This window comes from Ambystoma mexicanum, chromosome 14 (assembly GCF_040938575.1).
Source record: "Ambystoma mexicanum isolate Mex_15411 chromosome 14, UKY_AmexF1_1, whole genome shotgun sequence".
NCBI lineage: Eukaryota > Metazoa > Chordata > Amphibia > Caudata > Ambystomatidae > Ambystoma > Ambystoma mexicanum.
Genome location: NC_090940.1, coordinates 16,023,737 through 16,040,606, shown reverse-complemented (window position 1 = coordinate 16,040,606; position 16,870 = coordinate 16,023,737). Strand labels below are relative to the sequence as shown.

The following is a 16,870-nucleotide window of genomic DNA, read 5'->3' as shown; positions in this document are numbered from 1 at the left end:
TGAGCAGTGTTCTTGAATTCATTATTTCTTCTTTATATGTTGAAGCTCATCCTCGTGGCAGACTAGCTGTGGATAGACTTCTATCTTTTAGAAGTGGCAAATGATCTGAAGGATGTGATGTGGAAAATTCCACAGGGGATTTGTATCTATCTGCCCCTATTCTATGTGCATCCTGTGCTATAAACTATGAATTGCTAATCAAATGAAATATTATAAATGTGAACATTAAGTGTGACAATTGAATGTTCTTGTACCTGAGAGTTCTATGGCCTCTATGATAAGATCCTCTGAAATGTATATTAATGCCCCTTTGTAAGCCTGGTCATCCAAAATCGTACCTAAAGATCTATTTGGTTAATATAGGAAGACAATCAGACTGGTGTCATTTGTAAAGCATGTATGACGGAAACGGAACCTGAGGGTATATTGCGTGTTTGACACCATTCTGAGAAATCGATTGTGGCAGAAATTGGTGTAGTGTGGGATATACTAGCTGGCCTGTTGTCTATGATCTTGCATTGATACACGGATACCAGGGTGAGAATACGGGTGGTTACTGATGATATAACTTCAAATGGAGGTGTTACACAGGGCTTTATCCCGTCACTTTGGCAGATCGACAGGAAGCGGTACGTACCAAAGAAGCCTGCAATGGCCAATACGGTTCTCTAAAAGTTGGTGATCAGGTTATGTAGAGGACCTTCTGCTTATAGCTCACTTAAAAGCAACATGCACAATAGAGAGAAACAAAGGATGACCCTTTGCTTTTGAACTGATTAATTGATTGGATATTTGTATGGCACCTATACACATGTTTTTCCAGGTGCCACAAGACATGCTGGGGTGGGTGGGGGCAGAGGGATAGGAAAACAACAAACACGGTTCTATTGGCCTTGTGCAATCCTACCCCTTATGGTCTTCAGTTCTAATTGGAGGCACTGGGCCAGTATGCCTTGGGAAATGGCCTAAGTGTTAACATCGATAAGTCAAAAACAATGGTCTTTTCTTCCTGCCGGTCAATGTATAAGGAAATATACGCGGGGTCTAAATAAGCATCTTGAGCAGGTGTTGGGTTACAGATATATGGGTTTGTTGGTTGATGGAAAACTGAATTGGGCAAAACATTGGGACTATGAAAAAAGGAAGGCCATGCAGCATAAGTACGCGTATTGGCAAAAGGGGTGGCTTTTCTTTTGAAACCATCCTTTTGCTGTATACGTCTAAAATAATGACTCGTCTGGGCCATTACTCAACCTTTGGAAGTGATGGAAGGAAACCTTTTGAAATGTCTACTTGGACATCCTCTGTCCCTGTCTTTAGGTTTTCTTCACCTGGAATTCGAATTGACAGGGCTGCCTACATTTCTGACATATAGGAGGATAATGTGTTGTGCAACCTTGTTTGATTTAGAAGGCTATTTGATCACTAGGCAATTGATTAAGTCATTTTAATGAAATATGAAAGGAAACGTTTTGGTTGCCTAGTGTCGCTCTTTTCTATTTACAGTCCGAAATGTTTTCTGGCTCAGGATTTGTAAATGGCAAAGTGGTGAGACCCGAGGTAAAAGGAGCACTTCGAAACCTTGATAGAGAAAACACATTGCTAAAATTGGCATCTAATCTGAAAAGTTAAAACCCCTGGGTATATTGATTTTTAAACATTTTTGTATTTAATTGTTTTTTTAAAACGCGCTTCATACCCGAGTTCCGTTTCTAAGCGCGGGTCTGGGATTCAAACTGCTGTTGCTCTGTGTGGTCTTGCTTCCAAGACCAGCACGTTGCCCCTGTGCTATCCTCCATTGATGCTTACGCTACAAGTTTATTGCCACTCGCTATTTAAGAATTCAATTTAACATTGTTCGTCCATTGTGAAATCCGTTTGGCAAGCAACATCTTTGGTTTCAGTTGAGTCTTTGTATTCCTCTTCCTTCTGGGCCGCTAACAGATTTATTGAAAAACATGCTCAATGTATAGCACACATACAGAAAATACAACTTTCCAACTGAAAACATAATATGACTAAAACATCAGCTTAAAAACTTCTCCAAAAAAAACTGGTTTGTTCTTTACCCTGGTTTTCTTCGCTTCAAAACCGTGACCTTCTCTTTGATGACCGCAACATCAAGCTGAAAAAAGAGCGTTTTTATATGGTTTAAATCAAGCTAATTTCATTTCCACTCAAACATATGTACGTATCAACAAACAGAACCAACTTGACGTACTTCAAAACATTACAACATTATGAAAATGTATTCCCAATCCAATGTGATGGCCAGTTTTATTTCATATCAGGTTATGTCTACCTCTGCTCCATGTGCCTCTTCTAATTCCACATCTGAGTACCTTCCTTGCAGCGAATAATCATTAATAAAAGAAATTCTGTCGTACTGAAATGTAGAATGTTTCATCGCACAGAGCACTTCTGCACAAAGTACTTTAAAGTGATTCTGAACCATATACTATAAGGTTTGTTGTTGCGACACAAATATAACATTGGTGTGAACATACGTGATCTGGTCATACTATACATTTCAGATTTCACATGATAACCTTTCGAGATGACACATGGACTTGATCTGAGATCACCCTGAAAAACATAGTGATTAGAATGTTGCCTTCAAAAGTAGTTTGCTTTGTAATGTTTCCTTTCTTATCTATTCTACATTAGGGAGGAAGTGAAACGTTAGAACCAAAATCAAAAAAGTTTGAAACGGTGCAAGATTACATGCATTTTAGTCTCAAAGTATTTCCTTTGCAGGATTTACTCTCATTCTAGTTGGGAGAGTGAACGTATGCATACCTCATACTCTGGACCTGTTGCAAAGGAGGAAGTGATTGTAGTCTAAGTTCCAGCATCCCCCTATAACATAGTACTTGTTTTAATACGGATGAAAAAGCAAAATTAAACTGAAAAAATGAGATGCAGACGATGATACATACAGAGAGACACCCATACATGCCACTTTGTGTAAATAACCAATACTATTACATAATTTTCAATATGTTGAAATTTTAAGCATAACACATGCACATATTGTTCATTTGCATAGAACTGACTAGTACAATATAATTACTTGATGGGCGAGTGAGGATGATGTTGACTCCGGAAAAGTAATTGATGCAGAATCTTGCTCCATCATTTTCCGTACATTGTTAGAAAAGAGTACAATTGAAAAGGTACATTAGCATAAAAATTGTGGCCACACCCAAAGCTTTAAAATATCACTTTGTGCAAGTTGGTAGGGCTCACTATTGGTATACTGGACATGTTGGTGGTTTCATCACTGGTGAGGGTCTGTGCTTCCATCAGTGTCCTCTATGTAAAGGACATGTCGACCAACCCATTTGGAAAACATTTTGCGACTTTTAAAGTGCACTATGGAAGTTTTTACTGAGTGTCACATTTCACTGATTTTTTTTTAGAGGCTCCCGAAAGTGGGGATAGATAAAGTATACTAAAGTGAAACATAAAAAAATTCTGGTGATTCTGGTAACTATGGAAACTTGAGTAATACAACTTTGATGGAAATAAACACAGAAAACTCTAAACCGTTCATGAAGTTACCTTTTCAATAACCTATTTTAAGTAAATCGAGAGATCATCGAGAATACATATTTATACAGAACATCGTCCTACATAGCAACAAACATAAATTCATCGTCCACTACTCACCTGAACCAGCGTGTGCCGAAATTGAGTCGGAATTGCATTTGGAATCAATTTACGAAGAATTTTGGGTCGACGCTTTTTTGTGTACTTTGATTATTCGTACATATCGTAGGTAAAGTGCAGGCTGCAGACGCGGAATCGATTGGCCCTCACGTCTCCCAAGACCGAGTGGGCTCTACTTTCAATCTTGTCCACTGGAAACCGCAATTTGTAATCCATCTTCCTATTAAATCAATATCCTTCGGGAATATATACAGGACTGTACCCAGACTTTTGGCATGGCTCACAGAACGGCAACCGAAAACGATACATGAAGGCATTCTCAAAGTCTGTAAGATGTGTATAAAAAAAAAAGTATCACAATATTGTATGAATGTGAATAAAGCAATTATTACACAGCTTTGTCTGTAAAGTTCGTTTTAAATAAAGAAAGAAAACCTGTGTAACCTAGTCGAATGAACACAGTGATACATTTCTTACAGAATTCATTGTTATACTGCAAATCGTAACGGATTACTCGTCCATTGAATTAACTTTCAAGCATCAAAAGAAAACATGCTTGCAAACATAGACCACAAAACATTCCATTCTATCACAATGCACAGTGATGCAATGTGCTATTTACTGAGATCAAAATACACCAAACTTTCGATTATGGTGAAGTCTTTGAGCTAAATGAACATTAAAATACTGGGTACATTAGGTGGAAATTGATAGAAACGTTCAGAGCAGCGATCAATGAACATAGAGAAGCAAATAGCTGACCTACTCTTACTTGGACCAACAAATGAGCCGATTCAGCAAGCAGGGGAACAAGTAGCCATGGAACAGGTGGCTCATTGACGGTATACTTTGTAGATCGCAGAGATGTTCTCCTGGTAAATGGCAAGGTGTTTATAAAGGCTTCGAAAAGTGGGTGTGCATGTGAATGTGTGACGTGTTCATTGACGCCCACTCCTCCTCGATGCCAATGTTTCACATCTGCCATACCCACCCACCCATCCCCCTTGCAAGCGGAAAGGCATAGGCCTGCTCGTACTGCCTATAGGGCAATAGAGCCAGGGTTGAACCACAAACGCAAAATGCTTGCTTGTCTTTTATGAAAGTGGCCAACTTTTTTGGGCAATGTGGGCCAGTTTGAGTTACTTCAATATGCAGCTAGTAGTAGTGAACACTGTTGCTGAATATATATATATATATATATATTTTTTTTTTTAATGCACAATTTGCATCACCTTTTCATCAAAATACTCATCTTTGGGTAATATTCAAACGGTGTCCGAAAATGAATGAATAGCAACTTCGAACTGTGTGCCACATTTTGATTGGTGCCTGAGACAAACTTATGGATCAGCACGAACCTGTTCATAGGTGCCAGCTGGCACTGATACTAGGGAGGAGGATGGATGGTGACGAGGTGAGTGCAAAAGTCCCGGAACACTGTTCAATGGACAAAAACATATCTTAATTGCAGGGACAAGGTATTGAAGAGGGGAGTTTGGAGACACTGGGCCTGGCCTGGCCATGTGGACAACGGATATCACAGAATATGCGACTTATTCTTTGAGGATAGTCGCAGCCACATCAGCATGGTGTGGAGGCATGGGGGCACAATTAGCCAACAAGATAGGAGGTCGGAAATTACATTGTTTCACAAGATGCATAATACCAGAGCTAACATAAGGAATATATCTTAACAGATAAGAGAAGCCCTACAAATCAGCATGTATCGTGGGACATTCCTTTGTGATTAGGGCAGGAAAGTGGACCGAGTCAAGAAGCAAACTACCATTTTAAAAACACGATCACATCCTGGTGGGAGCAGTTGATTCTGACCCTGAGCGTTTCCATAAACATGGAATACACCTATCAGTAAATGAGATGGAATTGTTCCATACAGGGATTTTAAACATACTACAAGGGGGTGGGAATAGAGCTTTAGGAGAGCAAGGGTCTTTTAGGTGAACCCGAGTGGCCTTGATCCACTCTGGTGTGGTGGCATGGGACTGGAAGGAAGCTGCCAGCAAGCGTGCTCACCAGACAAGATGCAGGTCCCCAACACACGGAGAGCCCACAACGGGGGCAGTCTGTGAGCTAAGGAGGTCCCGTTCCTGTTTCACAGTCCAAGTGCACAAAAAGTACTGAAGGTATAACAATGCACACCTGTTGATTGTGAAATAAACGCGGTAATCATGTTTGGTTTATTATGTTTAATAAGAGCCACATACTTTTATTGCCAACACAAAGACAGAGTCTGCATAATTTTGTATGATACGTAATGTATATTTTCAATGCTACGCAGAGGCTAGCGATTCCACAGCTTATAGCACCTTGAGCGTTCACACCCAACCAGCTGCCTTGCGAGCGCATGGTCTTGGCTGTGAACTGCCATCGATACTGGGGAGGGAGGGTGGGAGGGAGGGGGATGAATGGATGGACTTGAAGAGGGGAGTCTGGAGACACTGGGTCTGGGGAGGCTATGTGAACAATGGTCACTGTGCGGAAGATCCCTTTGAGGTATATGGTGTTTGGCAACTTGAGTGTTCCCAACCACCCAGCTTCCTTGGGAGCACACAGTCATAGGTGTGAACTGCCATTGATACTGGAGGGGGGATGGATGGGCATGAGGCAAGCACAAAAGGCCCCGAACACTGCTGAACGGACACAAACTTACGTTGATTGCTGGGGCGGGGTCTTGATGGTGTCTGGAGGATCCCTTTGAGTTTTACATGGTGGTTGGCATCTTGAGCATTGAACTACTGGAGGGGGGTTAGATGGGGACGAGGCGAGTGTAAAAGGGCACCAACCATTCTTTCATGGCCCTCATAGACGATGGAGCATGTTCTTGACTCACTGAAGGATGTAAGCAACTATTTGTATATGCTCATTTGTATGTTATTTAGTTTGGTGATGTTGATGGCACAAACAAACTACAAATTGTATACTTGTGGTTGCAGCACAGTGTGTGAAATCCCCCCGTACTGTCTGCTGTCACTGGGGAATTTGGCGCAAATCGCTTGAATGACACAGGTGGGTATTACTCGATGAACGTGGTGTCTAAGCCTCCCATGAAGCCACCATGTAAACGAACAGTAGGCCGCCAGCCGGTACCACCTGTGAAAGAGAAACATAAATATTTTAATTGAATGAACCAGATAAGAGTGCCACCTTACTTGAAAATGCATCCTCAATTCTATGGCATAGTTGCACTTAGAAAAGTAACTTTCTTGAAAAATGTACTTGGGCTTTGACGTATTGACACATTACAAAAGTGAACACCCATTCAAGCCAGAATGGTTTGGCCCATAGAGAAATATTGTTTTTTAGTTGCAAGTGAAAGACACATAAGCGATGAACACTGATTTGCAATAAGCGAGAGAAATGTATTCAATTTACATACTAAATTCATTTGTCAGTGATCGATCGAAGTTACGACAATGTGAGAGAACAACATGAAATGTTAGTCATCGCAGTGGTCGAAATTCAATCCCATCTAGAGTACACTCGTTACTTGGATGGCGAGGGCGAACTGTTGCGCGAAGTTTGTGCAGAAGCACCATCATAATCCTCCTCACGGACTTTGTGAGGCCGCTGCCCTGAAGTCATGCAGATCAGTAACGCATAGCGGTGGTGGTGCATCTTCTTTAGCTATGTAGGCCGAGCATCCAGAGTTTTCTTGGCAGCAGCAGTTCTCCACCTCGGTGGCAGGACCTTGCAACGATTGCATGTACACCAGGTGGAAACGTCTTCCATGCGACTGGGCTCAGGCTGCGGTGATTCATCTTCCCAACTATCATCCGATTCCCCATTGTTTCCGCATCTTTCTCTTTCCATTAGTTCCTTTTCGGAATACTCGGGCTTGTACGGATAGGGCTGTATTCTTACCATTATACGACATATTTAAATAAAACGACTCAGTTCTGCTACTGTAAGTAGATGTTCAGGGGCTTCTTACTCGGATGATAGCTGAACAGAGCAGAAACGAGTCATGGGCGAGCAAAACTAAATGCAGTGAAATGCTTGTCTGCTCAGAAAAAGTCTGTTTATACTTGAAAGAAGCATCCTGGCATTTCCATGTAGACCCGTCAATAGCTTGTGCACATAGAACGTTGACGCTAGAGGTGCATTGGCGTTGTGAAAAGGGGCATAAGTCTCTAGCGATATGAGTTTGCTGCAAGCGCATTTGAACTTAGGGCGATGCATCAACGGATAAGATTGGCACAAGATGGCCGTGCTCAATCCGTTGTTTTCACATGTGTAAAAGTGAGGAAAACTAAGGTAAGATGCACAGGAACATCAAGTACAGCATGCTTAAAAATACATCCCCATGAACGATCGGGACAATAACATTTTTGAGCGAACCATTCCTTTAACCTTGGGCTGATTAAGGAAAGAGTGTAAAAACCGTCTTGATGGCTGATTTTTATTTTTTCTTGTTTGTTTTTTTTTTAGTAGGTAAGTTCTTTGTGTTCCGCTGTTGCTGACCATTTTATGGTCCAGATTTGTTCTCATAGATCTTCGTGGTCACAATATAGAAGAGACATAAGATAGCGAACAGGAGGCCTCTATATCGGAATCAATTCTATTAATAGACATCGGCTGCGATGGTATTGTCAGCGTCCCGTCTTCATTAGACGCTGAATGTGGTACTACCACGGCTGTTGATCCATGCTGCTTTGGGGGGAACGAGGGGGGAAGGGGTGACCTTCATGGCCCTACACTTTACGTGTTTCAGCTGGATTTGTGGCACTTGCTCTGAGGTCTCATGTGGCCTCTTATTCGTCATGTCTACGTTCTTATATTGAGACCTCATCCATTCTCCGAGGTCTCATGCAGCCTCTTATTGATCATGTCTACGTTCTTATATCGAGACCTCATCCGTTCTCCGAGGTCTCATGCGGCCTCTTATTCGTCATGTCTACGTTCTTAAATTGAGACCTCATCCATTCTCCGAGGTCTCATGCGGCCTCTTATTCATGAGACCTCATCCGTTCTTCGAGGTCTCATGCGGCCTCTTATTCATCATGTCTACGTTCTTATATCGAGACCTCATCCGTTCTCCGAGGTCTCATGCAGCCTCTTATTCAACATGTCTACGTTCTTATATTGAGGCCTCATCCGTTCTTCGAGGTCTCATGCAGCCTTTTATTCATCATGTCTACGTTCTTATATTGAGGCCTCATCCGTTCTTCGACGTCTCATGCGGCCTCTTATTCATCATGTCTACGTTCTTATATTGAGACCTCATTAATTCTCCGAGGTCGCATGCGGCCTCTTATTGATCATGTCTACGTTCTTATATCGAGACCTCATCCATTCTCCGAGGTCTCATGCGGCCTCTTATTCGTCATGTCTATGTTCTTATATTGAGGCCTCATCCGTTCTCTTAGGTCTCATGCAGCCTCTTATTGATCATGTCTACGTTCTTATATCGAGACCTCATTAATTCTCCGAGGTCGCATGCGGCCTCTTATTCATCATGTCTACGTTCTTATATCGAGACCTCATCCATTCTCCGAGGTCTCATGCGGCCTCTTATATCGAGACCTCATCCGTTCTCCAAGGTCTCATGCAGCCTTTTATTCATGAGACCTCATCCGTTCTCCGAGGTCTCATGCAGCCTCTTATTGATCATGTCTACGTTCTTATATCGAGACCTCATTAATTCTCCGAGGTCGCATGCGGCCTCTTATTCATCATGTCTACGTTCTTATATCGAGACCTCATCCTTTCTCCGAGGTCTCATGCGGCCACTTATTCATCATGTCTACGTTCTTATATTGAGTCCTCATCCATTTGCAGTCCTCCACAAGGGCGGCCTTCGAGGTATTTTTGTCCATCTCTTCTCGCCTCACTTGGTCACAGTCTGTTTTGCCATTGAGAGGATGTTTGTCTCTTCATCCAGACTACTATGCACATTAGCAGCGACGCTTTCCAGAGATAGCTAAGCGTGCCTCATTGCTGTTCCCTCTGCGTATCACGGAGTGATTCCTACAGTTTGGAGAGTGGGGCCATGCAGATAAGCCGCCATTATGTTGCTTTGTAATTGCAAGACTGCTGTAAAGGAGAGGTGAGCTTCATGTCCAGGTTTGTCGGTTTGAGAGTCATTTCCTGACAGATCAGTGGGGCAGCGGAGGGAATAATGCAGCGATTTCAAAGTGTTCTCCCGCTTTCAGGGTGGGACTCATTATACACATATCTCTCTGCCCTCTCTAGAACCTGTGTCTTTTGGTATCTCAGTCCATGTCCAGTGTCTGGAGCAGGTTCTCTGTCGGGTGCAGTCCCACTGTTGATCCTTCATTTTTCAGCACAGGTTCTATTTGGTCATTATCGGGGCCATTTGTCCTGGCGTCGTTGGATTTCTTTGGGCTTGGCATTTGCGTTTTATTGTGGGATAGGGGAGCCACCAGTAAAGAGTGTTGCCCCTCTAACATTAACGGCGGATATCCCGGTAGGTGGCTGGAGTATTGGGGGGGGCCTCGACTGTCATCGGGCAGGTCGGTACAGCTAATATGGGGTCCTGGGAAGTGCCCTCGTTCAATGGGCCAGGATTTTCACTGTATCACATGAACAGCAACAGGGGGGTGGGGGGCGAGCGCTCCCCCAACCCCACCTCAACTCCCCACCACCTCCAACCTGCTCGGGAAGCTGCACAGAAGTGGCACAGGCTTACCCCTTGGGTCAGTGTTAGTAAGTTCATCAAAGCTCTGAACCCCGGGGCCAGTACTTTAAGTGGGCCGGGGCCTGCCGGGGCCGGGCCCCGGCAGTCTCCAAAAAGTCGGACTGAGCTGGGGCCCTCCAGGCCCACACAACATTGGCGGGACGCATTATCCCGCCGCAGCTGCGACAGGAGATGCGCCCGCCAGTTTAACATCAGGCAAGCCCCCAGAAGTGCCAGCCAGGCACACCGTCGCTGAGGCTGGCTGGCACTTCCGTCCGTCACTAACTTCCTCCGATGACCCCTCATATGAGGGGTCATCGGAGGAAGTTACTGTCCCTTTGTTTGCCCTCCCCAGGTCACTGACCCTCGCGGGCTCTGTGATCTAATATGCAGATTAGATCACAGAGCAAAGACGCCTCGGGCTCAGTGATATATCTGCTCTGAGCAGAGATTACTGAGCCTGAGGCGCCTTTCTCCGTTGGCAAAGCTTTATAAAAGATGCCTTGAATTGTGTACGTTTCAAGCCATCTTTTATAAACATAGAAATATGTTATAAATGTCTATGCTTATAAAAGGTGGCTTGAAAAGTACACAAACCATAGTAAGGTAAGCACACAAGTGTGTGTAAATTACTATGCTTTGTGCACTTTTCAAGCCACCTTTTTTATAAACATAGAAATATGTAAGATTGCTGTTTATAAGGCTTGAAAAGTACCGAAACATGCTGACGTACACTTATATATTTGTTTGCGCACCTTACAATGATTTGTGAAAGTTTTAGGCCACGCCCACAATGAAAGCCACGCCTTCAAACGATGGCGCCCCCCTCAATTTCTTACCCCACTTAAAGCACTGCCCGGGGCCCTCGTCGCGCTCATGCGCAAAGCCTCTTCCCTCCATTGCAGGGCCCTGCGGGGTCCGTATCCATCCACTGAGAAACGGAATCTTCTATGGGGGGCCGGCCGGGGAGTGGGGGCAAAGCCGTGTAGACGGGCTGCATGGTCTCCCCTCGCCTACACTCCAGCTGCCATCCTAAGGCTTCACGCGACAATGCCATCAGCATAAAGTGCAAGCGCGCCCCTGTACATACACTCGCCCTAGGGCAGCCAGGCGCATGCATGAAGTCCTTTGAACTGTTGGAAGGGCGGGTTTGGGGGAGCAATGCTTGTATGTTTTTTTGTATCCCCATTACCTGGCCAGCGTGCAACTCTTTGTGGCGCCGCTAGATGGCGGCGGTGCACTGCTGCATCCACCCTGGAGTCTTGGTCTTTCAGGCAAGCGGGCGTTTATTAGCCGGCTTTATGCAGGAAGACCCTTTCATCTGCAGGTCCTTGAGTTGCGCATATAGCTATACACATCCCAAGCCTTGTGCCTATATATGATGAGCCTCTAAGGGGCCGGCTTTGCCAGTCACAGGAGCCTAATCCAGAGTCGCTCCCTGGGACCCCAGTATCCAGGGAGGGCAGGCAGAGGCCACAGGGTGGATCCCCTCCCTCACACAGCACAGGACAAAGTCTTGACACTGAAGAGCCTTGAATCAAATAAAGTGAAATAAAAAGGCGCCTGTGTGGCTCCACTGGCTGGAATAGACACCCGGCTACCGGTGAGAGGAAGGGCACAGGCACTGGGGAATAGACTGAGGCCAGGGTCTGCAGAAGACCAGGGAACGGGGAGACGGCCTGCAGGGAACGGGGAGACGGCCTGCAGAGAACGGAGAGAGGGCCTGCAGGGAACGGGGAGATGGACTGCATGGAAAGAGGATAGTGACTGCAGGGAATGGGGCGAGGGTCTGCAGGGAATGGGGCGTGGGTCTGCAGGGAATGGGGCGTGGGTCTGCTGGGAATTAGGCTGGGGGTCTGCAGAGGATTGTGTGAGTGTCTGCAGGGAATGAGGCATGGGTCTGCAGAAGATTGGGTGAAAATCTGCATCGAATGAGGCGAGGATCTTGTGATGAATCCAATGGAGTCATCAATGATCCCTGGGCGGTAACCTCCTCCCATGTGGCCAGGGGATGGCAGCCACTAACTGATCCTTAACCTGGGGGCCGCTTTATGAGGGAGGATCACATGAGAGGAGACCACTACCGGGGAGACATCATGACTTCATTGGACGAGATGTGGTATCTCCCCCTTTCCCATGAGGAAAACCCTTCACTACCCAAGGAGGCGGCGATCCCCATTTGGAGACCTGAAGGGAAGCAGTCATGTGACCGCAGAGCCACGAAGGAAGCCGGAAGGGCATCTGCACACTCCAGTGTGGAAAGGGGGTGAAAGCAACACGCCACAGCAAATCCTTGAGAAAACCGGTGCATCTACCCAAAGCCATTGGGGACCCTAGAGTATTCGGCGACTTTGCCAACAACTATTTCAATGTGATAACCATTGTTAAAACTACAAGTGTTTGTGGGAGTGTTCCTTGTGTTCTGGTCTCTGGGCTTTTGCAACAGCATTGTGTACAGAGGAACTTTTCACTTTCCATTGAATTAACAGACTGCTGATAAACCCACTCCCGGACTCGGAGCATAGCAGAATGTGTGTTCCTTGTGTTCACTGTGGGACTGTGAAAGTGAATCGGGGGCTACTGACGACCTAGTTCAACCATGGACCCCATGCCTTCTCATCATACCGCTGATTGTCGTGAGAAAAGAAGCTTACGAGCTCCCTTGACGCGGGCGCAGCACCGCGGTCAATCTGAGTCCGAAATTAAAGCGACGCCTGTCCATGACCAGACTCTTTTTCTAGTAAGTGTTACACCGTGAACATTGGCACCTGTCCTTATAACTAAAGATCCCATGTCTGTTGATACAACTAAAGCTGTTCTGAGCGTACAGCCTGATGAGTGTGGTTTTGTGGGGAGACCAGTCTCAGAAAAATTTAGTTGTTGTATAAACGCAGTCACAGACACTGTGCGAGATGACAAAGCTTATTCCGAGCAGCCACGTACTGATACTCGACTGTGCGGCTCCTCGTGGTGTGAGGTTCCTGAGGAATCGAGTAGTGCCGCTCGGATTCTATCTGACTCTGTAGCTGGGAAAATTGGCCCCATGGCAAGAAATGGGGGAATATATGACCTTGCCTGATCAGTTCAGACGTGAAGTCCAGGAAAAAATGAGAATACCAAACGAGGTGGCGTGTAGAACTCTACTTAATTCGGTCTCGCATTGGTTCATGAAGGAAATAAACAATTAGAAGAGAAAGATGTTGTCTCTATCGGCATCCTTCCATTGAGAGTTCTAGCATGGCGACTCGTGGAGTGGCAGATTAGCAGCGTGCGAGACGAAGAATCTTCTCAGACACGCAGAAGCTGATAAGGTGCCAATGCTCGAAAGCAAATAACACGAAGATGCGACCGTAAACAGTGAACTGCCTCCTCAAAACATTCAAGATTAAGTATTTGTTGTCAGTAGCACATTCAATCCAGCGACATCCAATGCAGTAACTTCAGGCTATTGGGTGAAAGGTGTAGAACCCGGGAAGTGTACAGAACGACAGAATTCCCTAGCGGTCGCAGATCAACTATTGAAGAACTTGATGGAAATTAACGCGTCTTTGGCAGCAAATCAAACCGCCAATGCAACAGCGAGCGAATCCAGTACGCGACGGGCAGAGTTGAATACTATGGCAAACTGCAATAATGGCCACAAAGAATTAGCGGGCACATTACAAGCTGGACAGCGTGTGTCGGTTGGATTTAGTCATCCATGTAACCCTCAAAAGCGAAGAAGATAGGACTCAAGTCCCACCCTGGTTTTTACATGCTCGCAAAAAAGAAACAGCCAAGATGTGCTATTTCAGTCCAAAGACATTCACCCTGAGCTGAGTTCGACCATAAAAATTAAATCAACACAGACTGTTACCGATAGCGACTCATCTGAGTCCGCTGGAGAGACAACCACAGACTCCTCGTTTGTGGAAAGAGACTTTAAAAATAAGAAGAGCAGCCCCTCAACCAAGTAGTTGGAATAAACCAGCTCCTCCTAAAGACTGAGTGGTTTGCTTTGAGTTGGTGGAACAAGTGATAAACGAACTACGACCAAACATAATCTCAGCTCTGACCATCACGGTGGCTCCTCTCATAAAATTATACGAGCAACTAAATGAAACTTGCAAGGACCAAAACCCGGTGATGGCGCTAGTAAATTCCAAAATAATAAACATGGAAGCTGTAGTACAGGATATGAAGCAACAAGACACTAACAACACAAAGAAAAATGAAATACCAAATATACTGTTGAGAGACCAACTGAAAAACAACTCGGAGGATAAGCGCCTATTGGCTGAGGTAGCTAGAGAAGCCTTACTGATCTTAAAAAAACAACTCCTCTTAGATGATATACAAGATCAAGAGTACGTTCTAAAGGAACAAAGAGAGTGTCAACATCGTAAGGAGCAACTGGTTGGATCTACAGACGATCTTTCGGTGCACATCTTTAATTAAATAAATCCAGATGGAACAGTATTACCAGGAGTTCAAGACAAGCCTGCTGGTCGGGCAGTGATACTAAAAGAAACCACAACGAAAGAAAGCCTAACCTCTGCCTTGCCCCAAGAAAATGCGAGTGCAATAGACCTAAAGGAATTAATGATGGTGAAAAGTGGGATAATCAAGAGGCTATTCCCTTGACCTCAGCAAATGCAGAGAGCCTCACATCATTACCAGTAGTCTTGGAGCTTGAAAAAGAGAAAAGCTGTCTCTCGGGGAGTACAACAATCTTTGAGAAAACAAGACCTGGAGTAAAGGTAAACGAAGAATGCAATAACAAACCCGGGAAACAGACAAAGAAGACAAAAAATGTAAGAAGTCGTAATAACACTTTTACAAAAAACTTGTGCAAATTCAAATTCTCGTGCGGATTCACTGAAATCGACTACATGTCTGGGTGATCAACGGCCTCCGCAAAAATCACCAAGTAAAAAAGACCCCGAGAATGTGGAAACGCTTAAGACATTGAGCTAACAAAAAGCAGAGGATGCCAAGATAATGGAGCTCCTTGCTAACTTGTCAACACACAAGGCTGACACTGAAAACAAAGTGGTGGATCTGATCAATGAGGAAGAAAATGGCACTGGCTATGATTCCGATTCAGAAAATGAAGATCAAGCTGAAGTAAATAAGCAAGCTAGTGAATGAACCGAAATGCGCTCAAAAAGAAAGTGCATCATGTGCTCCCCGACTCATGAAAACCAAGCTATGCCAATGCTGACGGAAAAGGAGGGCGAACGAAATTGATTCCTGACACTAGATGAACAAAGAGATTTTGCCACAAACAAAACGACGCAGAACCCTATTCAAAGAAGGCAAATGCCAGAAAAAACTGCCTTTGTGGAGGCCAACCCACCAAAAAACAAATATCCAAACTCTGTGCTGAACAGTGAGAGCCGAAAGAGGAAAGCTGACAATCAGAGGACTGCTGCACAAGATAGGAGAGAGGCCAAAAGACCATCAGTAACAGCAGCACGTAAAAATGTTACACCCCAACATTCGCCTCATCACACTCCCCGGTGTCTGCCCCGTACCTCTCCGGTCTCCCGCGTTAACAAGGACAGTTGGGGAGCTCTATGTAAAGCCAGAAAGAGGAACAAGAAAGTGGTTGCTCTTCATAAGGGGCTACGGCGCCGTCTTGCACCTTTTTTCTCACGGTGGCAGCTGCCATGGAGAATAGCTGCAACAAACTACATTTCCCAGAAAACCTGCCATGGGTTGTAGTTCCCGGCATTAATACGGGAGCCTCGTTTTCGATTATGGTCCACCTCCTTGCTGTATTTAAATCCACAGCGGTTTTCAGAACACTGCTTCTGTTTATAGTTACAACCGGCATTTTCTGAAGTGCTACTTTCTGTACCTTAATTCCGGAAGTCTCCTGTTTTCTCCGTCTATCGAGCTTGCTTGCACACAGACTCCTAAATCTTGATTCTACCTTGGTTTTGTTTGCTGACCGTCCGTGTACCAGACCCCTTGCCTGCTCCTGGACTCCTGAATTGTGATTTTGTTTTGTTTGCTGACCGCCCGTGTACCAGACCTTTTGCCTGCTCCAGGATCCCTGGTTTAAGACTTTGCTACTGCTACTTCCTGTACGAATACCATCTCTCACTTGGCAACTGACTCTTGAACCCATTCCTCCCAGTGTTTGCGTTCTCCTGGGGAATAACACTGGTAAGGACAATTCTTCATTTTGGAATCCTGTCTTCATCGAACTGTTACCTCATCTTTGGATAACATTGCTTCATTTCTAAAGTGCATTTTGGAACGCTTTGCTGTGGTGCACCATCCCGAATCCAGTGCGACCCTTGTTCCGTCCGGGGATAGCTACCCTACTAACCTTCCTTTTGTTTGTTTTATACTTTCGTTGTTGCCCAGGATTCTTTGCACTATTCTTACCTCCACCAGTGGTAAAGTATATTTCATTGATTATCATCATTGGGCAGTTTTCACATTTAGCTAGTATCTAAAGTCTCTTCTGCTTAATAGGTTGCTCCAGGTCCTTTTTGTGGCTTAAGGGGAACTCTTTCAGGTACTCTATTAAGGGTAATAGTCTTGGGG

General features: G+C 44.8%; 1 protein-coding gene across 1 annotated transcript in view; it reads left to right on the top strand.

Moving 5' to 3' along the window:
* MIPOL1 (mirror-image polydactyly 1) overlaps positions 1-16,870 on the top strand; it is a 1,528,730-nt gene that overhangs the window by 78,302 nt on the left and 1,433,558 nt on the right. The window lies entirely within an intron of this gene.